We start from the raw sequence: 26,015 nt of genomic DNA on the forward strand, positions 1-26,015 counted from the left end.
GCTTGTGCCAAATTAATGGTCTCTGATACACATCATCTGTGCTGCAAACAAAAACAGACTAGAAGGTGAAAGTCACATTTACTCTCCAAATACACTCTTAGCAAGAAAAAAAAAAAAGACAAAACAGACTTCTGTAAGATTCCATTGAAAAATCTTAAGTAACCTGACACAGCTTACTCATAATTAGTTATATTGTCATGAAATCATTTAAAAAGCTAAAATAACTTTTTAGATCAGCCAATTCCTTTGTGCCTTGCAAGAGCTCAGCTCCTCGGATGAATCAGTACTTCTCTGGTTAGCAGACTGCTTTCTTCAATCATTGAAAACAGACACGCTTTAGGATGCAACACAAGGGGCCTCAGAAGCTGAAATCCACTCCCCTGCTTGGCCTTGTATGGCCCAGGGACTGGCATGGCTTCATCAACCATGGTGCATTGGTAGAAGCCTATGTAAACAAATCCTACTTAAATTGCCACACCATTAGAACTCTTTAAACAATCTAAAAGGAACCATCCAGCATTGACTACAGTATCACTGCACTTGACAGATGGCTAGAGGAGATCCTTTTTCCACTGTCCCCTCACCCTGGGATCATTCCTGTTCATTAACCTGTTAGTAACGCTGGTTTTCTGCACCGGAGGATTCTCATTAGAACCAGTGTCCATAACTGCACATACTCATCAAGGGGCTGAAGACTAGGGGAGAAATATGTGATATGTTTGGGTTTTTATCCCCATTTGGCAAATCCTTTTTTCCCCCTTGCTTCAGAATAGATTGGAAGCCCTTTAGTTTGGAAGCAAGCCTATTACCGTCAAACAGATGTATTCCGGTGCAGTCATTTTAAGCACCCACTATGTCCGAGGTGAAGACTGTTCATTCGCTGCTCAAGAACATGTTTGCACCATGCAGTTGTCCAGCTTCCTTTTTAACACACTCATCCTTTTCAAAATAGAAAGCCCACAGTGAAAATTAAAAGTTCACAAATATAGGAATCCAAAAGAAGTCAAAGGCATACATAAAAGCTATTTTCTGCAGTGACGATTAGGTATGGAAATTTGTAGAATTGGTTTAACTGATGGTTATTTTGTAAAAAAGCAAATGTCATGCTGGCTTGCACATAGGAAGACAATTGCATTTTTAAATCCACCACATTACTAGAAGGCAAGAACACTGAATCACGTGTGGGTACCAAGTTCAGTGATAAGCCGCGCCAGACTAAGCCTCCGTTTAGGAAGCTGCAAGTGACAGAATGTGTTCCTCTGCCCCAGCGCAAAGCTACGTGACCTTATGATTGGTTGTGGAGTAAATGGAGTTTGAGATAAGGACTGACCACCACTTTTACCTTCTGTCTTCAGTAGTATTGTTAGCTGCCTCTGCACCTGCCTTATTGCTAAGAGGTCATAAGATTGCTTAAAAAGATTTTAAAGTAGTCTAGGAAAGATGATCATAGAGGAAGGAGAAGGTGCTTCTGAATAATGTGCAGTAAGAGGATGGACAAAATACCATCGAAGCACGGTATTCAAGAGTGCATTCGATGTGGATGGATGGAGAGAACTCGAGAAGCTGTTCAAAATGAGGTCTTGGAGCTGAAGATGGTTGTGGCTCTGAATGGGCTCCAAAGCCAGACGGCACCACTGAGCTACTGCTGTGTACTTACAGGTGAGCGGAAAGCGGACAGCCACAAGCTGGGTAGATGCCAGCCCACACCTAATAGCGGAGCCTGGGTCTCCAGGAGGTAAAAGCCACAGGTCGCTGCGCAGCACCTTGACTTTCATCATGGACAAAGAGGTGGTGCCACCTTGCAGGCAGTCTGGGGCCAAGCTCGGGAGAGTCCCGGCCATAGCCCCAGCCAAGGAGGGGCTGCTCGTTTGGCATGGGGAGTTGAAACATAGGCGTGTGTGTGTGTGTATTAACAACATTTGCTCACTTAGAGCTGGACATAATGAATCTAGAGAACCCTTTGGAGTTTTATGCAGGATTTTGGGATGAAAAGTAGCAGTCATCAGCGGCCTTAAGCACTGCCTGACAGTGATTCTCCATTGAGACCACCTATCTTGAACTTGAGCTAGCATTTACTCTGATTTTAAATCTTACTCAAGTTTTATTCATGAGATACCTTATCTCTAAGCTATACTTGACCCCACTTCTACATAGAAATGCCATATAAATAAGATTTTAATGCAAATGATGACCCACTTCAAAATGATTGAAGTTTTTTATGTTTGGGCTGCAGTGGGAAGAAGTAAGATTTAAACAAGCCTAGCTTAACATCTGGAGTAGAAGTATTCTAGGTTGCCTTTTTATATTGAAAATATTTCTATCTTGAAAAAAACCAGATTTGTTGTCTTTGTTTTACCCAAGAACCACAAACTACATCGTTCCAACTTTTAAATCAAGATCTTGAATAATAGTGTGTGGTAGCACCACATTTTAAAAACGTATTTAGTCTATCACAAACACATTTTCTAAGGAATTGAATTTTATGGAGATAATTGAATGCTTTCATCTGTAACAGCATTAGTGGCCTGCAAACCGCTGTGGTTTCTTCCTATGCTCTTAAGTTGTCGAAGAGGACTTTTCCACTGCAAGTTACTTGTATAAAGGTAGTATGAGGCACAGGAGATTCGGTTCTTAAACTCTCAAATGATAACCAGTGACGAACTGTTAAACTCTAAAAGCTTAACTATTTTATTAACTGAAGCATTATTTTCTTGTCTTTTATCATTTCAGTATCCAGGTGCTTAAATTTTACGTAAATATAAAATCAAATATGTTAATAAAATCCGTGAGATGTGGCAAACTAAATTTCGAGTTCCTAGCAATGTCTGTATAACCTCTTGTGTGATTTTCATCGGCCAAATGTCAGCGGCATTCTCTCCTCTGCGTCCTGTTTCCCCCTTTTCTGCTCTATCCCTATAACCCCCTGCACGTAAACCCTTAGAAAACTTCCTTATCTTAGAATATTTCATTGATTTGTTTCTATATTTTTTTTAAGAACTGAAATCACAAACGGGAGAGATGTCTAAGAATCTGGGTTGTTCCTACGTTTTTTAAAAGACCACCTGTGAAAATCAGTACATATTTTGTGTGTCCACTCTTCCCTAGTTCATATTGGCGTGGGTGTGCTTTTTTTCCTAATCAGTACTACTGCCAAGGAACAACTGATCTTCAAGTTTACAATTACAGATTTAGTGATTGTCGGAAAAGGGCTGTTGAACATAAACTCCTTTAAGAGAACACTGGGAAATAGAGGATCTATGGAATTCAGGTCGCCTGGGTGTTTCTCAGCTGGGGATCGCAGTACCCTTAGGGCCGTGTAAGCCCCAAGAATGCTAAGTAAGGCTGGAATGCTTGGAGACCACCCCTGTCACGGTCAAATACTTGAGTTATCTCGGATGATGGAATAAAAACTCAGTTGTGTTCTTTAAACAAACTTCTGTCTTTAATGACTCTGGACAGGATAGCATGCCGCTAGTGTGAAGCCGTGGTTATCATTTCTGACGTAATGGAAAATGCACCCCGCCCCGGAATCCGAGGGCTCGGGTCTGGGCCCCGATTCGCCAACGGATGGTGACCTTAGATAAAGCGTACGCCATCGGACTGCCTCAGTTCCTCCTTTCCTCACGCGGCCCGAGAGGAGGAAGTGACTTTGGAGGGCGGCCGCGAGGATGGAACAGCAGCCCTTGGCACGAAGCCGGGCCGGCGAGCTGAGGACAACCCGTGGGGCCTTCGGCAGCAGTTCCTGCCTCCCGCAGCAAAGCTGCGACACACGTCGCCCTCGGAGGTGTCCAGTGAGCACCTACTACGCCCCGAAGGCGACGCAGAGCGACCACGAGGCCCCGGAGGCGGCGGCGGTCGTCGTTCACGCGGCTCGGGAGTCCGGTCAGTGCTTTGGGCTGCGCGGCTGCGGGCGGCCCTTCCGCTCTTGCCGGGGGTGACTCGGCCCTGGGGGTGACGGCCCTCTCGTCGTGCGTGGGCCGCGGTGGCGCGGGGCAGCGGCAGAGCGCACGCCCAGGCCCTTCCGAGTCCGCGTGCTGCCCGCAGGCCGGCGGCCGGGCGCGGAGCGAGGGGCCGGGGACGCGGCGGGCGGAAGAGCGGGGGGCTCCCCGGGCGCTGCCTCCGGCACCCCCGCCTTTGTGTCGTCCGACCGGGTACTTGTTTGCCGGGAAGACTGGGAAGTGTGGAGACGCCGAGCAGGTCCCAAGTCTACCTGGGTGTCCTTGGTTCAAGTGTTCTAATTCCTGGAACATTCCGCAGAAGCCTGTTTTATTTAACATACACCGAGAAGGGGAGTTCGGACCAAAGAGTGTGTTTTCTGTCGGTTCTTTAGGGTCATCATTGGGGTTGCACCTGCCACTGTCACATGACTAGAATGAACACCCGCTAAACCCAGCCTCGCCTGTACAGAACTAGAAGAGTCCACCTCATAAATGAGGTGAAAGGAAGCATTCACTTCAGAGAAAACTTTCATGATGAGCATTTGCATTCATTAGTGCCACTTCAGTCCCAGAACATTCCTGGGACTGCTTAAATGCAGAGATGGGATCTCTACCCCTGCTGGACTCGGTGGTGGCCAGTTTTAGAAGCGTGGAGTGCCTTGGGGAAGCGACACCCGTGATCCTGCGTGAGCAGTGATCTGACACCGAGTTGTAACAAGGAAACCCCGCAATTATCTGTGTCCTGTTTCTAGCTTACATTTCTATATTACGACAGAAGAATGGTCCAGAGAGTCAGCTATGGAGGAAGTCAGGAAGTGAGGCGTCTTTTGGGGGCTATGGCTGTGCTTGGTAGCCCTAGAGAGTGGAGCTGACCTCAGCCTTCAGCATTTGTGTGTCCAACATTTATTTACATTTTTCAGAGCACTGAAATTCTCCTTGAGTATGTGTTTAAATGGGCTCCCCTGCCCCTCACTGCTCTTTAATGGTCACACGACTCCTTTTGATTATCACATTTCATGTCAATACGCAAAGGTATTTTGTAGTCTTACTGGCAACCCAGTGAATGGGGTTTTTTAAATCTTTTTTTTCTAATATACCCTCTATTTTTGTGAAATACAAAAACACCACCAAAAAATAATAATAATAATCCAGATTATAACAGAGAAACACACTGGTGTATATTTTTTCCATTCTGCAGGTGTGTATATATATTTAATAGGAAATGTTTGAAGCTTCTCTAACAGCACATTCAGATAGAGAAAGCTACTAGAAATCATAAGAAAAAAACCTCTAAGACACAGTAATCCATTCAGCAAACCATAATGGCCACGTAACATAATTTCTTTTTACTGGCTTTGAGGAACACAAAAGATCTGTGTTGGTCCACTTAAAATTTGGAGTTTGTGGGGTGCTGGGTGGTTCAGTCGATTAAGCATCCGACTCATGGTTTTGGCTCAGGTTATGATCTCATGGGTTGTGAGATAGAGCCCTGCAGTGGGCTCTGCGATCAGTGAGGAGGCTGCTTGAAGATTCTCTCCCTCTGCCCCTCCCCCTGCTCCACAAGCACACATATGCTCTCTCTCAAATGAATAAAACTTAAAAAAAATTTAGAGCTTGTTTTTTTGTCTTTGTTTTTGTTTTGCTTTTGTTTTAAAGATTTATTTATCCATTTGAGAGAGAGCGTGAGCATGTGGGGAGGGGCAGAGGGAGAGAAAGTGTTAACCAGACTCCCCGCTGAGTATGGCTCCCGACCCAGGGCAGGCTTGATCCCATGACCCTGAGGTCATGACCTGAGCCAAAATCAAGAGTCAGATGCCCAACCGACTGAGACACCCAGGAGCCCTGAAAAAAAAATTGGGGGTTTGAAATTGAATATAAAAATTTTAGGCATCCTTTTCATGCATGCTTTTTTTAATGTATATACTTTGATTACAGTGTATTTGGAAGCAAACATTCCTTTGTCTTAAGTATCCTAAAATAAAAGTGTGCAATGGAACCAAAGAATTTATTGATCAGCTAGCATTAAGTGTTCAGATATAATGAGTATAGAAAGTATATTGGACATATGGAGTATTAAAGATGCCAAGTTGATCAGTTAGTAATATTACATTAAAACATTTGTGATTACTCCCTTGTAATGTTTTGATAAATTGTTAGGCACTTAGTAAGTCAAGATCTGTCTTCTTCTTTCCAACTTATAAAATGTTATTACCCAGAAGTATTATACATTTCACATATAATCTGAAAATGTGATGATATGCTTTGGGTATTTTTTTTAAGCTACACGGTTATGTAAGGACTTTTTTTTTCATAAAACCCAAAACTTCTAAATGATCCATAGGTACAGTTAAAGAAGAAATCAAATTTCCTTCCACTCTAGCCCATCTCTACTGCCCTCCCTGAAGAATGCCTTGTGGTATTTTTGTCTTAGTACTAAATGTGGCATGGGAGCCAACATTTTCCAAGGAAGCCAAACTTGTCTCCAGGTTCGGAGAAGCCTCTCTGTGAGCTGGGTCTTCACCATCCCCAGGTGACCCCCTGCTATTCCCGTAGTGACTCTCCAAACCCATTCTCCTCACCACCATTTCCTGCTCGCCTACCCACTCAGCCTGGTGGCAGAGCAAAGGTGTCTTACGTCAGGGCTGAGCCATGTGCTCAGAGCCCTGGCCAGCTCTACAGGGCCTCTCTAGAACACTGCCAGTCAGACGTTCCCTCTCAGATTTTCATTCTCCGTGCCACCTGCCTGTCCCCACAGCCTACACAGCCTCCGTGACTCTCACTTCAAAAAGCCACCAGGAAAATGAAGACAAAGTTCCTTTGCAACCTGCATAACTACTTCCTGTCTCTTCTGTGTACAGTCCAGTGGATTGAGACCAGTTTATCCCAGCTGGCTCCCTTCCCCCCCCCCCCCCCACTTACCTCCTCTTGCTGCGGTTGCCCTTGGGCACTGGCCTCCTCTTTTCCCTCAGAGTCGGAGGAAGGGATGCTCTGTCCCAGGCTGGTTCCTGCCCCAGGCCTTCACTGTGCTTTCCACATTGGAGCGGCAAGGAGGGCTGTTAAAATGCAGCCCCCCTGGCCTCCCCTGCAGGTTTCTGCCTGTGCAGGTCTGGAATTGAAACCCTGGGATCTGCGTTTTTAGAAAGCTCCAAGTGATTGTCAGCCAGCACAGCACTGCGTGAGCCCGTGTTCCCGGTGGCTTTTCAGCCCTTGCTCCTTTTCCCACCTCCCACTCAGGAAGACTCAGGCTGTGCAAACAAAGTTGCAGTTTCTTCATTTCATACCGCTAATTTAAAATCCCTCATGAGCCCCTCAAGCTTTGGGAGGGGGTGGGAAGAGGTGGATGGCCTTAAACTTGCAGATGAAAGATAACTCATTCTCTTAGTCTGTCTTGGGCTTCAGACTGCCGCTTCAGAAGAAATGCTCAGCTTCTCAGAGCCTCTTCCTCTTTTCCTCTCTGAGATGGCATCTGACAGATGGGAGGGTAGGGGTTATGGGAAGCGGGTTCTCCAACGCTTTGGCTCAGGTCCTTGGACAGTCTTGCTGCAGTCTCTGTCATCGGGCTCTGCCCTTGCTGAAGCTGCTGGTTGATGTCGATGACCCCTTGACTTCTGCTCACACACATGTTGGCGTGCTCTGCCGCCGACCACAACTCTGCCCTCATCTTTGGTCTCAAGGTCTCGGCCTTTGACGGCCTCCATTTTCCAGTGTTAGGGCCGTTTACCAGCATGGCCCTTGGGGGCAGGGGTGGGGAAGGAGGTTGGAACTTGGGGACATCCTGAACCTCTTGCTCAAGCTTGGGGAAGCCAACAGTTAGACAATTCCCTCTACCAGGGTGAGCTAGGGCCTCCGTGCCATAGTGGGTGTGCCCCCGAGACACAGGAAGCACCTCCCAGAGGGGCTCGCACCCTTCCCCAGGCTGCACCCAGGAAAGCGGTCCATGACCCCACCGTGCAACTTCCGTCTCACTCTCCACCCCTCCCCATGCACGCCCCCATGCCCCCCATCGCATACTCCAGGTTTGGCCTCAGGAATGCGGGTGCAGTCACACGTGTCCTAGCTTCTCTACAACCCACTCTTCCTTTCTGAGTCTCCCTGTCTTAAGAGTCATTCTACTCTCTCCCTAATGAAGGGGCTCTGCTTTTAGCCTAGCGTCGTCGGCTAAGTTCCCTCTGAGTACAGCTTAGAGACAAACAGCTGTCCAAGCATTGCTTTTAGTATGTGAATGGGGCTCTTAAAAATGTAAATCTCCCTTTTCATTCTCAATAAAACCCGACTTTCAAGACTCCTTATCATCTTCCTAGAGATGCCAAAGAATAATAAAACGATGAAAGACTCTGAGGGTGACAGCTGAATAGTGACTGTTGTTACCCCAGTATACCTCCTTCCCTTTCGTGCCATTACTAATCTGTGAGCCTAGCTTTAGGGGACAGACTGGGCGGGTGGGTAGAGACATCGACAAGGAACACGGGGTCTTTGATATTATCAAAGTATTGGCCCCACGGAGACACTCTTGCCCTGGACTTGCTCTTTCCGGCCTCCGTGTTTGTCTGTTCTGGCATTAGTACCTTGAAGGCCCTTCCCTTGACAGCTTAGTGTCACTAGTCATTCCTCAAACCCAGTTCCGATGTCACCCCCACCACGGACCTTTGCCCTTTTTTCCCTCACTTCGAGGCCCTTTCCCAGCACTCCCTTCAGAATCTGTCTATCCCGGTGAGAGAGCATTCATCGCATTCTAATTAGGCTGATCTGGCCTAACAGAGAAATCCTGAGCTCCTTTCTGCCTCGGAAAGCTCTCTGGCCTTCCACATTTATCTGGCCTTCTACATTTATCCATCCTTCAAGACCCAGTTTAAATTTGATCTCCTCTGTGAAGTCTTCCCTACCCACTGCTATGGAAAATGACCTGCCCCCATCGCTGGCTGTGTGCTTGGATGCTCGCAAGATGCATGCGTGGCAACTTGCATGGGGGCACTGGGAGACTGGGGGACTGGGGGACTGGGGGGACTGGGGGCACTGGGAGACTGGGGGGACTGGGGGCACTGGGAGACTGGGGGACTGGGGGACTGGGGGCACTGGGAGACTGGTGGCACTGGGAGACTGGGGGGACTGAAGGCACTGGGGGACTGGGGGCACTGGGGGACTGGGGGCACTGGGGGACTGGGGGCACAGGGAGACTGGTGGCACTGGGAGACTGGGGGGACTGAAGGCACTGGGGGACTGGGGGCACTGGGCGACTGGGGGCACTGGGAGACTGGGGGGACTGGGGGCACTGGGAGACTGGGGGCACTGGGAGACTGGTGGCACTGGGAGACTGGGGGGACTGAAGGCACTGGGGGACTGGAGGCCCTGGGGGACTGGGGGCACTGGGGGACTGGGGGCACTGGGAGACTGGTGGCACTGGGAGACTGGGGGGACTGGGGGACTGGGGGCACTGGGGGATTGGGGACACTGGAATACTGAAGGCACTGGGAGACTGGGGGGACTGGGGGACTGGGGGCACTGGGAGACTGGGGGCACTGGGAGACACTGACACGAGCATCTGCGAAGGGAACCTGGACAGCGAGTGGGTAAGTATAAGGGGCCTTCAGGAAGTGTGGTTTAGATTTGATTGCTCCACTTGTGTTAGCAGAGGCTAAAATCAGGTTTTCCCAAACATTTCTTTTTTATACATAAGCTACATCTGAGCGTCCACTTCAGCGTTTCCGGCAGTGCCTTACGCATAGCAGGCAGCCAGTGAATGGTTTTGATCGACTGACAGGTGCTCAGAAAACCTAGCCCGATTGATTTTCTTGCGATGCCTTCCTTTCCTGAGAGCCCATTAATTTTTAAGTTGTTTTCCTTGAAATGTGTGGTGTGCTTGCCCCCACACCGCCTTCTTTCTGCCTTCCACAGGACCTGGTCTCGATCAGCTGCTCTCATTCTCTCTTTTGTGATCGCAGGTTTTGGCAAGCCTTAAAATGTGCATTTGGGGTGGAAGCCGTAGGGAGAGGCAGGATTGGGGATCAATCCAATTCAGCACATAGACAGGGAGTGGCCCTTCAGGGTGCAGAAGCCTTCCCGTGGAGTTCAGAGAGAGGTCCTTCTGAGCAGTGTGGGCTTCCGACCTCGGAGGCCATAAGCTCTGTGGTTCTCACCCTGTCCCTGAAAGGCAGATGGACAGCAACTTGTTCTCACCTTCTTTGTTGTACATTTGGGTCTGGGGACTAGAGGTGAGACTGGTCTCAGCTGAAGCTCGGGACACTGCAGAGGGGCTCAACGAACACCCGTTGGTGCTCTGATCCTTGGGGGGCGGTAGTGCTCATTCTGACAGAGGAACCCCTAAGTGAGTAGTTACTGTCTTTAGAGAACAAGGCAGGCACAGAAGTTGTTCTGGCGTGAGAAAACCATGATTTGCATCCCCCAAATCATGTGCAAGGACGATGATGCTGAACACAGATGATGGCGTGAGAGTCCCAAGGTTTAGTCCATGGCTGCTCTTGCTGATGCATGGCGTTATATTATTTCCATTTCTTTTTTTTTTCTTTTAAGATTTTATTTATTTATTTCAAAGAGAGAGAGAGGGAGAGAACGTGTGTGTGAGTGGGAGGAGGGGCAGAGGGAGAGGGAGAGCCAGAGAACCTCAAGCAGACTGTGCACTGACTGTGGAGCCTGATGTGGGGCTTGATCTCACAACCCTGAGATCACGACCTGAGCTGAAACAAGAGTCGGGCGCTCAACCGACTGAGCCACCCAGGCGCCCCTATTATTTACCTTTCTAAATCAAATATATGGGTGGGTCAACTAGTCTTTTTAAACACCGATTTTGTGCCTAGAACTCTGGGTACTGCCTGCTTGGGAGGACCTTGATATGCTGTCGTGCATGTAACCACTGAGGTTACAAAGCCGTGTGGAATCAGAAGACCGAAAGCAGATTCTGTGGCACCAAGTGCCATCGGGTCCCAGCAGGAGCAATTAAGTCAAGCCAAGGTGGGCAGAGAGGGGTAGCATTTGACTCTGAGAACATAGCCCGAGCAGAGGCACGGTGGGAATGTGAGCATGGAGGAAGCTGGGCGCAGGGGTGGGTGGTAGAGAAGAGGGAGGAGGGGAAAAGGAGAAAGCCCAAGAGCTTCTGGAATGAACAGGGACAGGGCTTGAATGGCAGCCACTTGGTTTCTTTTCACATGTACACTTTGGAAAATGCTTGGGTCTAAGGCCATACCACCCTGAACGTGCCCGATCTCGTCTGGAATATGCTTGGTTCCTGGTATTCCTGGGTCAGGTACCTTCTTTCTAGGATGAGAGGCCATCCCATAGGCCCTGTTTACCTGGCCGGGGTGTTTTCCAATGGTTCCGCTGTGACTCTGCTCAGAGGAACTGGTCTAGGAGGTCGGAATGGCAGGAGCCCTCTGACTTCATGTCTGCAAGGGTATGTGTTTCCACTATATAATTAGCAGCGTTTAACAGACTGTATCGGCCCTTTTAGGATGGCTCTTGGCAAATGGGATAGAAATCTATTACGCATTTAAATTATACTCAGCCTTCTCTTTAAAAGGTTTTCTGTAGCAAGTCTGCTCCACTCCATGTCCAAGTATGTCTCAGACCGTGAGTCAAAAGGAAGTAGGTAGCTTGTTCTCTTGGGCTGAAGAATTAAGAAGAAATCTCCACCCAAATAACAGGTAGGTGGTGGGAAAAAAAAAACAACCTCTCCCTCCAGGCTTAATCATCAGGCAAGGAGAGGGTCAGGGAAGTGCTCAGTAATGGGGAAGCCTCAGAAGATTTAAAGAGAATTACAGCCAGACAAGGCTGAACATTGGACGCCATCCAACAAAGCTCTTAAAAGATTGGAGTCACTGCCCTGTTCTTGAGCTCTGACCCGGAGGGAAGAGGAGTCTGGGAGACCTGGCACAGACGCAAGAGTGCTTAATTGTCTTTCTGGTTCTGGGTCCTCTTTAGCTCCCTGGGAAGGGGGGCCAGGGGTGGGCCGTTCTTCATGAGTGCACAAAGCTAGACCGGCTAGGCTCCCTTACAATTCCCTGCGGCTTTCCTCACCCTCTGCCCGGTTTGGTTTCCAGACTGGAGGGATGATGCAGTGCCTCCCCACCCCCACTGACCCTGCCGGCCTCTGGCCTGGAACACTGCGACATCCCTTTACCACCCAACTGGCATCTGCCATATGCTTTAGGGGAGGGTGGGGATGGCGGGGGAGGGGACTTGGGAAAATAGACTGTAGAAGTCGTGAGCCTGCGTCGAGACTGCCTATTTCCATAATCGTGCGGAGCGTCTCCACCCCACGGACCACTGTCTCCTGCAAAGGGGCCAGAGGACAGTACTTGTTTGTGTGACGTGATGCTGGTGTTGAGAACATTACTGAGAACTCCTTGAGCCCTGTCCTTGACACCTTTAGTCGTTCTTTATGTTCTTTACGCAGGCTGGGCCTGCCGCTGACTGTTGGAAGCAGCCACAAATGACTGGGTTGATTACCATATAAGGTGCTCTTTGGTGTTAGCAGTAAAGGTGGAACAGAGGCGATGAAACTGTTTTTCCTTGTGGTTTGTAAATTGACTTTAATATCAATTCTTTAAAGAGAAGTCCAGAAAGCAGGGCTCACTGAGATATGTAGATAGTCTTGGGTGTAGCCAGTGTGCCAGGCATCACACTAACGGCTTTACATACATGATTTCCCTTAATCCTTACAACACTCCTAGTAATAGCCCCATTTCACAGAAGGGGAAACTGAGTCGCACACCGATCAAGCGTCTTGTCCAGGGCCACTAAGTGGCAGAGTGGGAATTTGAATCCAGGACTTTTTGATGTCAGAGCTTGAGCTCTCAATCCTGACACCGCATTGCCCGTCTCTACTTGGAAGCGCATCTCGCGTCGGAAAATAACAGATCCACAGATTTAAGAACTTTTATTCAAGTCATACTTCCTCTGGTCCGTGAGGGCGGAGGCTGTCTTCTAATTTGTATCTCTATGGAGCTGTGTGGAAACATGCTCAGCCAGGTCCCTCAAAGTCATCTGGTTTTAAGTGGCAGACCTGGGATTTGAACTAGAAGGTTCCTGGCTCTGCTCAGCCCCTTCACTACCATCTGGGGGATTTGGCTCCTGTTTACATGGGAAGGAAGGAGGATCAAAAGGTGTGTTTTCCCAGTTGTCCTCCTATAGCAACCCCTTCCCCATCTCCTTAGTCTTGCCCACTGCTCTACTAGCCTCCCCTGCCCTACAGTTTCATCTCCCCTGGGAAGATGGACTAGTTGGTGATCAGAACAGCCTCAAGTTCAGGGTGGAGGATGGACATGGCTTTGTAGAGAGAAGGAAGAGGCAATATCTGCATGGTTTCTACTCTTTTCGGACAGAACAGTATTTTGGGCTGTTGTATTCGGGGTGCTTTCTGTGGTGAGTCTTGGGTTCTCTTCTTGGGCTATAGCGGATGGAAGAGGAACACCAGGAATAACAAATAATGATTGCAAAAGTGCTTTAGAGACTAGAAAGGGGCCATCAAGTTTGAAAATGCAGATAATGTTATTTATTCATTTATTCGTTTGTTCGTTCATTCATTCATTCATTCGTTCATTCATTCATTCTTTCATTCATTCATTCATTCATTCATTTTTCCAGATTGAGGCTTCTTGAGACAATCTCCTTTGGGTTATGCAATAACGACAGATTTAGTCAGGAAAAATCAGAGATGCGAATGCTCTGAGGCAATACATCACGCCCACACTGGGGAGGACGGATGGAGATGTTGCTTTAGAGCACTGTGTTGGTAGTGATTTTACACAACACACTGACTCCGCATTGCTAATGAAAGACAGCACATTAAACATGTCATGGATTGTCATGAAACATATCATGTGTTGATTTATCAATAAAGCCTTTAGTTCTGTATATTTGCCTGCATTACCTTGTGGCCACTGGTATAACACACTGAACAAAGGAAGGAGGCTTTAGAGCTCAGAGCCCAAGCCCCCGTGAGCACATAGTGAGTTATTTCCACCTTGAGGTCAGTGGCTTCTTATTGGCCCACACTGAGGTCTGTTCATTCTACTTTTCTTCACAGTGTCATGAGGTCAAAGTAGATGCTGTCATGGGATGAAAGGGTTGTCCATGCAAGAGCAAGACAGAATCTATACAAGAAGGTTCCCTGAGTACAAAATCTTACCTAAGCCCCAAGACCCCTCTAGCTAGCAACATTCCAGGAAAAGAGTAGAGAGATATATTTGATATCCTTGGAATTAGGTGAAAGCCTGTCCCGGAAAAAACACTCCTGTCTCCCTGCCAAGTGACTGTTATTCCCATAATTAGTCATTCTTGTTAGTGGCTCCCGAAGTCTCTGGTACACATGCAAATATTTATGGGCCAGGGTAGGATTCATCCACTGACTTCTCAGTTTAATATTAGAGTAAGAATGAATAGAATCGGGAGCATCAAACTAGCATGGGGTCTAGAGACCTGGGTCCCATTCTAGGAGTCTGAGAGGACAGTGGTGGTAGAGGAGGGGGTGCCCTAGCACCTGTGCTCAGTGGATCGGAAAGGAGCAGCTTGAAAAGCCTGCTCCTTACGCTTCTCACCCAGGGCAGTGACGAAACAAACACCCCACTACCAAGGCAAGGTGGCGTTGTTATTAATTAGATCAGTTAGCAAAAAGGACTCACAGTAATGGGAACATAGGAAGGGCAATTTTTGAGCCTGATGGGTGGAAAAGGGTGTAGGGGAGTGTATGAGAGAGAGGCTAGGGGTCTAACGGGTCACTCTGGAAGGTCCTATGGGTGGAGACACTGTGGTTGTGGTCCTTGAGAGAGCTTAGTGCTGTGTGTGAGTGCAGGTGTGTGTGTGTGTGTGTGCACATATGTGTAGGGGGCTCTCAGAGAAGGAGGGGTGGGATCATTGAATTTCACAGCAGGGGTGGGAAGCAGGCAAGAAGGAAGGCTAAAGAGAGAAAAGACCCTGGAGGTCATGAAACCTATGCTTCCACCCCCTGTGGATTAACAGTGGGGCCGGTGGAAAGGTGAAGTCCTGGAGAGTGGGAAAGGAGGCAGGCATGATTTGGTTTCAAGACTATACTAACTAGAAATGATTTGGCACTGGGTTGGAACCCAGGATACCTAAGGTCTCATACCCACTTGTCACCAATAGCTATTTGGGCTTGGCAAGACCCTTCTCTTCTCTGGGCCCAACAAAGCCATTTTTACTGGGGTGGTTTCTTCTTCAGACACGTTCTTGAGAGAAAGTAGCACACAGAGGTTCTGGAGCAAAGGGGTTCAAATGGCCATGGAGGACACACTACTTTTCATATTGCCACCCAGGCTCGGCCACCACCAGCTCTCTGCCAAAATACATAACCTGAATCTAATCATGACAAACAGTTGAAAACCTCAAATTTGGAAACATCTTAGGAACTACTTATCAGCAAGAAGGTAGAAGAGTAAGATAAACACAGAGAGGTAACAATGAGCCTTGTAGACAATCCTAAGGTCTTTGTGGGGTTGTTTTTAAGGTAAATAAGCCTGAGAGCCATTAATGGGTTTCGAGCTGAGAGTGGCATATCTGTATGGAAGCAAGGATAGAAGCCATACAAAATCATCCAGGGAGGGGGTGGTGAGGACTTAGACCAGGGTGGTAATGAGAGAGGTAGTGAGAGGCGGTTTGATTATATATATGATATTTTGAACCTTTATACAATAGAATAGAATAACAAGTAACCATATACCCATCAACCAGCTGTAACAATTACCATCTCGTGGCTGATTCTGTTTCATTTATATTCCCACCCCCTTTCCCTTTCCCTTTTATTTTTATGCAAATCTCAGATGTTTTATTTCATTCTGGATATGCATTTAAAAATTTGTTGATGGTTTGGCTGTGGAATGTGAGGAAAAAAGAGGAGCATGGATGTCTCCAAAGTTTGCTGTGAAGGATGGAGTTACCATTTACTGAGATGGGGAAGACTGTAGATGGAGTCATTTTGTGAGGGAAATGATCAAGGATTACTTATGTTCATGTATAGTTTGAAATTCCTATTTGACATTATAGAAGCTGTTGAATATACAAGTCTGGATATCAAGGGTATAGATATAAATTTGAGAGTTGTCAGATAATAGCTGGTATCTAAAGCCAAGAGATGGAACCTCCAGCCTCTGGTAATCACAGAGTCGCTTGTAGCAGACTAACTCTTGTGCTGATGATAATGATCACTCTGGAGGCATGGGAGAGTGACCTAACGCAAACAGCTACTGGAGGAGATTCAATCCTTGAGAGAAGGGAAACACGTTGAATGAGGCCCACATTTATACAAGTGTTTTGCTGAAGGTACTGACTGGCCCACACAATGCACAGTGAAAGAACAGAAGCAGAGATAAGGATTTACTGAGCTAAGTCTTTTAGAGAAGCTGGAAATTGAGGAGGAAAGGGGGAGTCATAGGGCAGGGAGCCCTATAATCCATATATAAACTCTTCTCAAATCCTTGCCTGACTCCTTAACTGTGTTTGTGGGTCTCAAAACTCCAAGGTGACTCAGGGAAATCAACAACTGGAAAGCTGAAAGGACTGAGGAGAAATGTCAGCTTCCCGTTCACTCAAGTTAGTGGGGCTTTGGTTTCAGACTTTCCGTGGAAACTCCAGAAAGTCCACACTTCAGAAGTAAAGCTATATCCCAGGACTAAGGGATCCACTCTACAACTAAGGACAAAACTGAAATAAACCCACCATAAGAGATCCTAAAATTAAGCCATCTCAGAATTAAGATGATCTGCCAGTAATTTAATAGCTTGTTAGAATAGCACAGAACACTCTTCAGAGGAAGATAACTGAATCTAGAGCCTTACAATAAATCATTCATAATGTCCAACATCCAATCCAGAATTATAAGGAATTTTTAAAAGTAGAAAGATGTAACCCATAGTCAAAGAAAAATCAGTCAACAGAAGCAGACACAGATATAACACAGATGCTGGAATCAGCAGGCGAGGACTCTAAAATAAATGTGGTTTTTGAAGAACCAACAGGAATAATGGATTAATTGGTAAAGAGAAGGGAAATTTCAGGAGAAATATGAAAACTCTTAAAAAGAACCAAATGGAAATCCTGGAACTGTATTATACAACATATGCAATCAAAATTTAGAAGATTGGATTCAACCATGTACTTGAAGACCAGTCAATATACAAAGGAAGCCCCCAGAGAAAAAGATATTGAAAAAAATGAATACAGCCTCAATGACCTGTATCAAAAAGTGTGCCTTTCAAGTAGCTAGAATTCCAGAAGGAGAAGAGAGATTAGGGCAGAAAGATATTTGAAGAAATAGTAGCCAACATTTTCCAAGTTTCCTCAAAAGAAGCAACCCACAAATCTATGAATATCAATGAATCCTAAACCAGATAAATATTTTTAAAACACACTAGATACACATGTTAAACTGCTAAGCGAGCATACGAAAGATGAGGGGCAAAAATCTTAAAAGCAGCAAGAGAAAAAAAGACACATCACAGTAGGAATGATGACTGACTCCTCATCAGAAAAATAAGTTATTAGACAATGAATAAATCTTGACAGTCCTGAAAGAAAAAACCCTGTCAACCTAGAAGTCTATATCCTGCAAAAATATATCTTGAAAATGAATATGAAATAAAGGCATTTTCCAATAAACAAAAGCTGAGAGAATTTGTTGCCAGCAAGACCCACACAAGGAAAGATAGTCAAGGAAGTACCTCAGGCTGAGAGGAAATGATACCAGAATGGAAATGATACCATGTAGAAAGAGAGGAAGAACACCAGATGGGTAAGTATGCAGGTGTCTTCATGGGGCTGCCATAACAAAATACTTTATAGTTTGGGTGGCTTAAACAACAGAAATTTATTTCTCACAGTTCTGGAGGCTGTGAAGTCCAAAAATCAAGGTGTCCACAGGGTTAGGTTCTGGTAAGAGCTCTCATCCTGGCTTGCAGATGGCCACCTTCTTGTCATATACTCACATGGCAGAAAGAGAGAGGGCCATGGTCTCTTCCTCTTCTTATAGAGGCACTAATCCCATCATGAAGGCACCACACTCATTAGCTAATCACCTCCCAAAGGCCCCCCTCTCCAGATAGCACCACACTGGGGATGCAAGCTTCAGCATATGGACTTGGGTGGTGGGGAGGGACACACACATTGTCTATAATAGAAGATAAATATGAAGTCATAGAATGGATGAGATCTTCAAGGAAGTGGTATGAATACTGAGAGAGGAGATACAAGACTGAGCTTCTGGGTACTCCTCTTTCCAAAGGTTGGGAAAATGAGGAGGAACCAGCAAAGGACACTGGTAGGGCACTGCCCAAAAGGAAACAGGAAGAGCAGATGAATGTGGTGTTGGGGGAAGCGAATGGTCAACCTGTCAAATACTGCTGATGCTATGAGGTCAAGTTAGATGAGGACTGAGAAGGCATCACTGGGTTTAGCATCCTGGAGGCCACTGAAAAATGCAACAGAAGTTTATTTGGTGGAGTGATGGGGGTAAAGGCCTGATCAGAGTGAGTTTAAGAGAATTTTAACAAGAGAGAAAAGAAGGATAGTGTCAGGAGATAACCCATACTCTATGCCCCCTTCCAGGTGAAGATCAAATAGTAAAATGCATATAGGATGCTTGGCCCATAGGGATGGCCTACTACTACCTGGTTCTTTCTCCATCTCTCTCCAGAAGAAGAGTGACACTGATCTGTCCTTGCAGTAGAATGGACCAGGGCTGAGGGGGCTGCTCTGTGGGGGAAGAACCAGAGTTCTAGTGTGACCTTTTCTCTCTCCAAGCTCCTTACCCATGACTCTGGATGACTGGGGTTTTGTGGTGCCCTGTTAGCATAGTGCTGGAATTGGAGGCATGGTCCCACCATATTAGATGTGAAGCTGGGGGAGAGGCCCCTAAAACCATATCCGAAGTGGCAGCTCCCTGACCCCACGCTGCCATGGATGGACTTCCACTCGGCTTGGCTGCTGGCAGGATTCTCCTGCCTGGGTCCTGTGAACTCTTGCTCCCTGTGCAGTGGCCTATATGGCAGTGATTCAGTGAGGATGCTAGTGGCTGAAGAGAACGGAAACCCCACTCAGAATGGCCTAAGTAGTAAAGAAGCTTAATGTCTTACAAAATAGAAGTCTCAAAATAGCCTAGGCCCTGAGTGGCAAGGGAGGGAGTTACTTCCTGTCTCTGTGCTCTGCCATCTTCCCCACGGATTCATTCACACATTCATTTATTCAACAAATATTTATTGGGGGCCCACTCCATGCCAAGCACTGCTCTAGGGGCTGGAACTACATCAATGAACAGAACAAATAAAATCTCTTCTTTTGGCATTTACATTCTATTTTGGGGAGAGAGATGAGAGACCCAAAAAAAAAAAAAAGAAAAAGCACATGTGATAAATGATATGAAAATAAATCAAGCCGGGCAGGGGACTATAAAGTGACAGAAGTTGTGAGGAGCCTATTTTATATGGGGTGATCAGGGGAGACCTCTGTGATAGAGAGACATCTGAGTAGGGACGCGTGGGAGCAAGCCAAGGGGGTATCTGGGGGAGGAACATTCTAGGCTGAGAGAAAAGCAGGTGCAGAGGCCTCATGTGGGAGTTGCTTAGCGAGTTTGGGGACTAGGGGTGGCTGAGGTGCAGGCCTGGAGGTACAGAGAGGTCGGAGCAATGGGCCAGATCACACAGGCCTTTGTTATTCATGATGGGTGCACTGGGTTTTACTCTGCGGTGATAGCCTTGGGGGATTTTAAGAAGAGGACGATTTGCTTTAACTTAGACTTAAAGAATCACTCCCTCCTGGAGGAGGACGAGGACAGCAGCAGGGAGCACAGTAACAGGATGTGGAGTCAAGGAATGCTTGTCGTTTTTGACCCAAATAACTTGAAGAATGGAGCTGCCAAGAACTGAGACAACCGTCAAGTCAACAACAGTCAATTGGGAACAGCGGGTTTAGGGTTCAAATCAAGAGTTTGGTTTTGGACATGTCTACTTGTGTCCAAATGGAGCTGTTGATCAGGTAGTTACATTGATGAATCTGCTCAGGGCCGATGATGGGGCCGGGAGGCAGTGTAGACCTGATCAGGGTGCAGGTGGTGATCTATGCCGTGTGTGTGAGCCCACCGAGGAAGCGGGTGTGGATGGAGAGGAGGTATGAGGATTAAGCCCTGGATTCTCTGAAGTTTAGGGGTCAGAAGGATGAATTGCAGCTAGGAAGGAGGTCAAGTGAAGTGACCAGTGGAATTGGACAACAAAGGGATAGCATTGTCCCTGAGATCAAGGTCCAGGGAGGACAGAAGGACCGTCTGTGTCAAATTCTGCTGGTGGCTGAGGAAGGGGAGGACAGACTGGCCATCGGATTAACCATATGGAGTGGGCTGGCGGCCCAGGAAGACCCGTTTCTGTGGGTGGTGGCGCGGGCCCAGAGAGAAGGGCCGCTGAGCAACTGGAGACAGAGCAGAGCAACATTTTGTAGGAAGTTTGCCAGAAAAAGAAGCAGATGCGAGGTGGGAGCTGGAGAGGGAGGTGGGGTCAAGAGAGTGTTTTTAGATGGAGGTGAAGCAGCATGTTTGAGTCTAAGAAGAATGATGCAGCAGAGAAGGGACCATGGCGGGTGTCAGGGAGACAGGGGTGTTCAGGAGGAGCTGAGGGGGATGGAGTCTCGTACTCAGGTAGAAGAGGATCTGGATAGGAGCACAGAGAGGTCAGGACGACAGGGGAGAGGAGGCAGGAGTGCACGCTTGGGCTTTAAGTTGGTTGCTTTGGTGCTGAAAGCATTGAAAGGTTTCTTCTGGTTGCCTCTGTCTCTTCTGTGATTTAAGGACAGTCATCAGCTAGAGTGGAATTGGTGGGGGGGCTTGAGTATGTGAGAAGGCTGCGGAAGACGTCAAATAGAGACTTAGGGGTGTAGGGGACGAATGGACAGGGCCGATGGAGGCCCGTTGGAGGCACCAGAGCCCCTTCGAGGTGAGTGGCATGCCTTGCAAGTGAGACCGTACTCCCACCGTTGGCTACACTGTACTATTCTGCAAAAGTAGTCACAAGCCCTCTCTGGGGGAGAACGCTATTTTCCTGCCCTAATGACATCAGGCTTGGTCAGGGGACTTGGACTCATCAGGGAACTATGAGGGGAAGCGCTGCGTGTCCCTCGGAAGCAGAAGCTCTGCGACATCAGGTGTGGTCACCATGTTCTCTTTTCTCTCTAACTCAAGCCTGCCCCTATCCCAGACAGAGGCCGCCCAACGACCCAGATGCCAGAGCGAGGACGTCGGGGAGGAGTCGCCCCCGGTGCACCTGTTCTCTCTGAGTGAAGAATGAGCCTTTGCAGTGGCAAGGCCCTGAGGTCTGGGGGTTGTTTGTTACTGCAGCGTGACCGACACTGAAGGATACAGCCTGCTTGCGTGCTTCTCTCCAGCTCTGTTCCCTGTCTAAGTGCAGGAGCGGAGAGGATGGATGCCGGACTTACCCAGCCCTGGGACTTCACTAGAGAGGCATGACAGAGGGGGCAGGGGACAAGGACAACACACACCGGGTGTGTTTCATGAGGCTGGGGCTGGGTGAGGAGGGAAGGAAGGGGGATGCCAGGATCATCCTGAGGTTCCTCACCATACTTATAGTTGCCGGAGGGCTGCCAGAGACAATCGGGAGGAAATCATTCCTTCTCGTGTCCCTGAGACGTGTCCCCGTGCCCAGCTGTCACTTCTGGCAACCCTGAGAGTCCTCAAGCTTTCTCTTCGCGTTTTAATTTTCTCTCCAGCAGAGCCTCTGCTGCAGCCATTTCTGCTACTCACTTTTGTCCTTTCAGCTTGCAGATTGGACAGACAGGGGGAGAGAGAGAGAGAGGGAAGCGAGCACATGCTTCCTCCCCATTTCCCCCACATGTTTGCTCCTGCTAAGCCCTGCGGCTTTGTGCTTGGGTGAGGGTGGTCCTGCGTGCTCAGCTCGTCCCTCCACGTCCTGGTAGCTGGCGGTCCAAGCACACGTTTTGGAAGCTGGGCAGGCAGGAACCCAGTCTGGCCGACTCCAAGCCCATTTTTTTTTTTTCCTGTGCATAGTAGCAGCAAGGGGTTAGAAGGCTCCACATCCTCGTGACCCCCTTGCCCTGATTTGAGAAGTCGGTTGAGCCTGCAGCCATGGGCCCTGCCGGCAGACACATCTGCACGTTCTGGCGCCAGCGTTCGGGCCCTCTGCCCAGCCGTCCTGCCTGGCTCCCTCCCCCAGCCACCCACCCTTCTGGCCAAGGACACTGGACAAGAGCCCGCATGTTCCACGCTCCTCCTCGGCCTCCGCTTGGGCACCAGCCCTTAAAAGAGGCTACAGGACGAAGGATAGGAGTGTGCAGACAGGCCCCATTTCCCAGGATCGCAGGGTGCATGCCTCGGCGAGGCCAAGCCACCCCCTTGGCCAGGCATTTCTTCTGCAGGAATCTGGTCTCACTCCAGACAGACTCTGTGGGCCTGCCTGGCACCCTTAGCCGCCCTTGGCCAAGCTCCCACTGAAGGCAAGGGCCTGGAGGCGATGACCCCGCAGCTGGGCGGTGGGGAAGGGCAGGCGTGAAGAGCAAGGATGTGTGTTCCAGCGGGAAAGCTGGCCCTCGGGCAGGGAACACAAGCCCAAGGTCGCCTGGCTGGTTGGTGGCAAACCAGCCCATGGCCTCATGACTCCGGGACCAGTGCTCCTTTCACTATCTCTCAGTCCCAGGGAGAGGGTCACCGTGTACCCAGCATGGTGCTGGCTAGCCGCCTCGGCCAGGCCGCCCTGGATCTTCAGGCCCTTCCCTGTGACACCTGCCTCAGTGGGCTTGTGCAGGGCGCCCCAGGCTCCAGACTCTTGGAAAGGAGGCTTCTTTTGTATTTTATAAAAGGCAAGTGTGTTATTGGCTCGAGGACCCCAAATTTCACCTCAGGTCCCTTTGAACAAACTGTGTTCGTGGGTGAATCACTTCTCTCGTGTGTCCTTATGGCTTTTGCCTTTGGGGGTCAGCCACCGTGATTCCGCGTGGACAGGCCCCCCTGGTTCACAGGGGCCCCATGCTGCCACAGGGAGGAGTGCCAGCGGGCCGACTGGCTGGGTGGAGAGTGTCGGTGGTTGGAGCTGACAGCAGAGCCTACCAGAGGCACTGACTCACAGCCCTGGGGCTCCGGGCCAGGCGGGCAAGCCAGCCTCAGTTTTCCCAGGTATAAAATGGGTGTCAGGCCATTTTCTTCTGTGGGAGGGCCTGCAGGGCTATAATTATGGTAGGGTGTGAAAAGCCCTGGGAGCCCAGGACGGGCATCCTGAGGAAGCTGGCAGGATGGCCACGGGTTTTAACTGGCTGGGGGAATTGAGAAATTCCTTTAGAAGCGAGGCCTATGGGTGTGGGGGGAGGGTGGGGGAGGGAGGGTGAATGGCAACCCAGGGAGACAAGTCTGGTGCCCTTGGGAAGCCATCTTAGCACACACCAAAACCCTCTCTCAGAATGCAATCAAGTTGTTGCTTCTGTTCATACCAAAAGGGCCTTTTTAAAATACAATTAGGCTCTGTTTTATTATGTGTGACAGACGAGGCCATTAACCATTCCGACTATTAAATCAGACTTCATTAAAAAAAATGGAAGTAACTGTAAATTGCCTTGGGTCACGATCGTTTAGAGCCGAGACATTGCGAAGAAAAACATTAGGGAGCTCTCTACCATCAAGAAGTTCATCAATCTGACACCCCTCGGTGGGGCGTGCGCACCCGAGGAAGAGCTGCTCGCTCGCCTCTCCCCGGAGCCAGGCTCCTGGGGCTGGGAGCGGGGGCCCGACCCCTCGACTCGCCAGAGGAGAGCCAGGAAGGCGCCGAGAATAACCTGGCAATTTGGGGGAGAAGGGAATTTCTCCTTCCCAGAGAGGTGTTGTTGGTTTTCTTTTCTGAAAAATTATCTAAATATATCAAATGTGATATCAAGTCATACATAATACATTTTTTATGTTTTTGCACCAAAAAGTGACTTTAGAGCTATAAGGAGCAGTGCTATATATAAGATTATGTGTCTCCCCTACTCCCCAAAGTTGGGTGGGGTGACGTCTGAGGACTTGCTCATTGTCAGCGTTTGTGTCGCGCTGCAAGGCCTCCAGAGCCTGATGTTGGCTGTGGGTGGGTCTTGCGGGGGAGGCGCCTGTGTTGGGGTGCATCTTGCCCCCCTCTCCTGTGTGGGGGTGGGAAGGAGGGGATGGAGAAAGCAGTATGGCCAAGGGGCTACAAAAGACATGAGGAGACCCAGCCCCCGTGCCTCCTCTCCCCCCAGCCTCTGCTTAGCCTGGAGAGACCCAAAACCCAGCACCGTCCTCATGGCGGGGGGAGCAGGGCCTGGCCTGGCACAGAGCCAAGGAGGGCCCTGGGAGCCGGGTGGATGGCTGAGTTGTGTCTGGGGCGAGTCTCCGGCCTTGAGATGGCACCAGGCAAGGGGGGCGGTGGGCAGAGGAGACTCAAGGCCAGCCCAGGCAGAAGGGAGGGGGAGGCTTGCTGGGGGTGTGGGCCTGTCGACACAGGGGTTTCCTGGCAAGAATGAGCCCTCTTGGCGGTGCGGGGCGAGTGTGCCCATCTGGGAGGCCGTCAGCTGCTGAGAGCTTGCCCTGGTGCCTTCCTTCCAGCCCTTTCGTCCTTCCTCTTACCCTGCCGATCGAGTGGCAGCGGGATCCACCAGAGCCAGAGCTCACCTGCCTTCTGGTGTGGTCTGGGGGCCTCCAGAGGCCTGCATAGAGCGTGTCTCCTCCACGAAGCCTCCCAGGCTCTGCGTGGGCTACATCCGTGTGCTGGGGACCCTCTGGCCCCCTGAATTTCCTCCCGCTCTGCTGGCACTGCCCGACAGCTGCTAAATCAACAAGCCCCCTCCCGGGTTGCATCTCTCCGTTCCAGCCCACCCCGCCCTTCCTTGTCTTCTGCTTAGCCACTCTAGACAATTCCCTCTAGCCCGAGGACACGGCGCTGACCCTCAGGACTCTTCAGGAGCTGGGCCATCCATGTCTGTGGCCTCCTCTCCTGTAGCTCTGCTCCAAGCTCTTACCACTTGGGCTATGGCTCCTTCCAGTCTACTTAACTCTGTAGGAGCCCTTCCCTTTGCCTGATGACCTGTCCTCTCTTCTCCACCCGGGAAAATCCTACTCCTGCTCTAAGACCTGGCCCTAGGCCACCTCGTCCTGGAAGCCCTTCTCAGATCTGAAGAGTCACGGCACCTGCCCGCCTTCCCTGCCCCCCTCCCTCTTTCTAACAAGTAGGCACTGTCCAGCTCCAAGGTGAGCAGTACATGTCTCTTCCTTCATGGAACTGGTGTACTCTGGGCAAGATGATCAATTAGTGTGAGCCCAGGAGGTGGTAATATGTGCCTTGAAGAAACATAAAGCAGGCTCAGGGGACAGGACTGGGGCGATAGGGCATGGTCAGGGAAGGTCTCCAGCACAGAGGATTGGAGCAGCCCCTGAAGGAAGTGGGGGAGCAGGTACCCCAGCAGCATGGGAAACGCGGGGTGTTCCCATAGCACAACCCAGGGACTGGGACAGCACTGGGGCGTGTTTTGCATCATGTCACAGAGCGATAGTTGTTCAAGGCTTCCTCTGGCCTCAGGAACCACTCACGGGCAAGGACCGTCTCCTTGCTCTCTGGATCTATGCCGGAGCCCACCCCGGCATCGGGCACCAGAGGGCACCCTGCATCTGCCCGCGGGGGCAGAAGGAATGGCTGCGTGAACGCAGGAAGAGGGGAGCGCCTTTCTGGACTTGTGCCAGGCACCGCGGCATCTGTCTCCCTGCGTCCACTCATGTTCTCATGCCCCAGGAAAGGTGACGGAGTACTCCCTCCCAGGAGCTCCATCCTGGAACTTTCCTGTCTCGGCTGAGAAGCTGCCCACCCAGAGCATCTCGGGAGCCCCACACAGCTGGCCTTGCCCTCCTCTCTCCTGCCCTGCCAACACTGAGAGCCGACACAGATGTGTCTCCGAGGGTCTGGGACGGGGGTGCCAGGGCTCTGGCAATAAGGGAGCGTGACTTTGAAGGTCTGCATGGTTTCCTTGTTTTATTTTTACTTCATGTGTTATTCTTTGCAAAGATGCGGTTTGAGACATAGAAGAATCAGGACTCAGGCTTTT

At 49.4% G+C, this 26,015-nt stretch overlaps 1 long non-coding RNA gene across 1 annotated transcript in view; it reads left to right on the top strand.

Moving 5' to 3' along the window:
• The first annotated feature begins 277 nt into the window (after positions 1-277).
• LOC148108476 (uncharacterized) overlaps positions 278-26,015 on the top strand; it is a 44,121-nt gene continuing 18,383 nt past the window's right edge. The window contains exon 1 of the long non-coding RNA XR_015727674.1: positions 278-3,882. This is a non-coding gene — a long non-coding RNA (uncharacterized LOC148108476). The remainder of the gene's footprint in view (positions 3,883-26,015) is intronic.

This window comes from Ursus americanus, chromosome 19, assembly GCF_024610735.1.
Source record: "Ursus americanus isolate L20-20 chromosome 19, mUrsAme1.1.p, whole genome shotgun sequence".
In the NCBI taxonomy this organism is placed as follows: Eukaryota; Metazoa; Chordata; class Mammalia; order Carnivora; family Ursidae; genus Ursus; species Ursus americanus.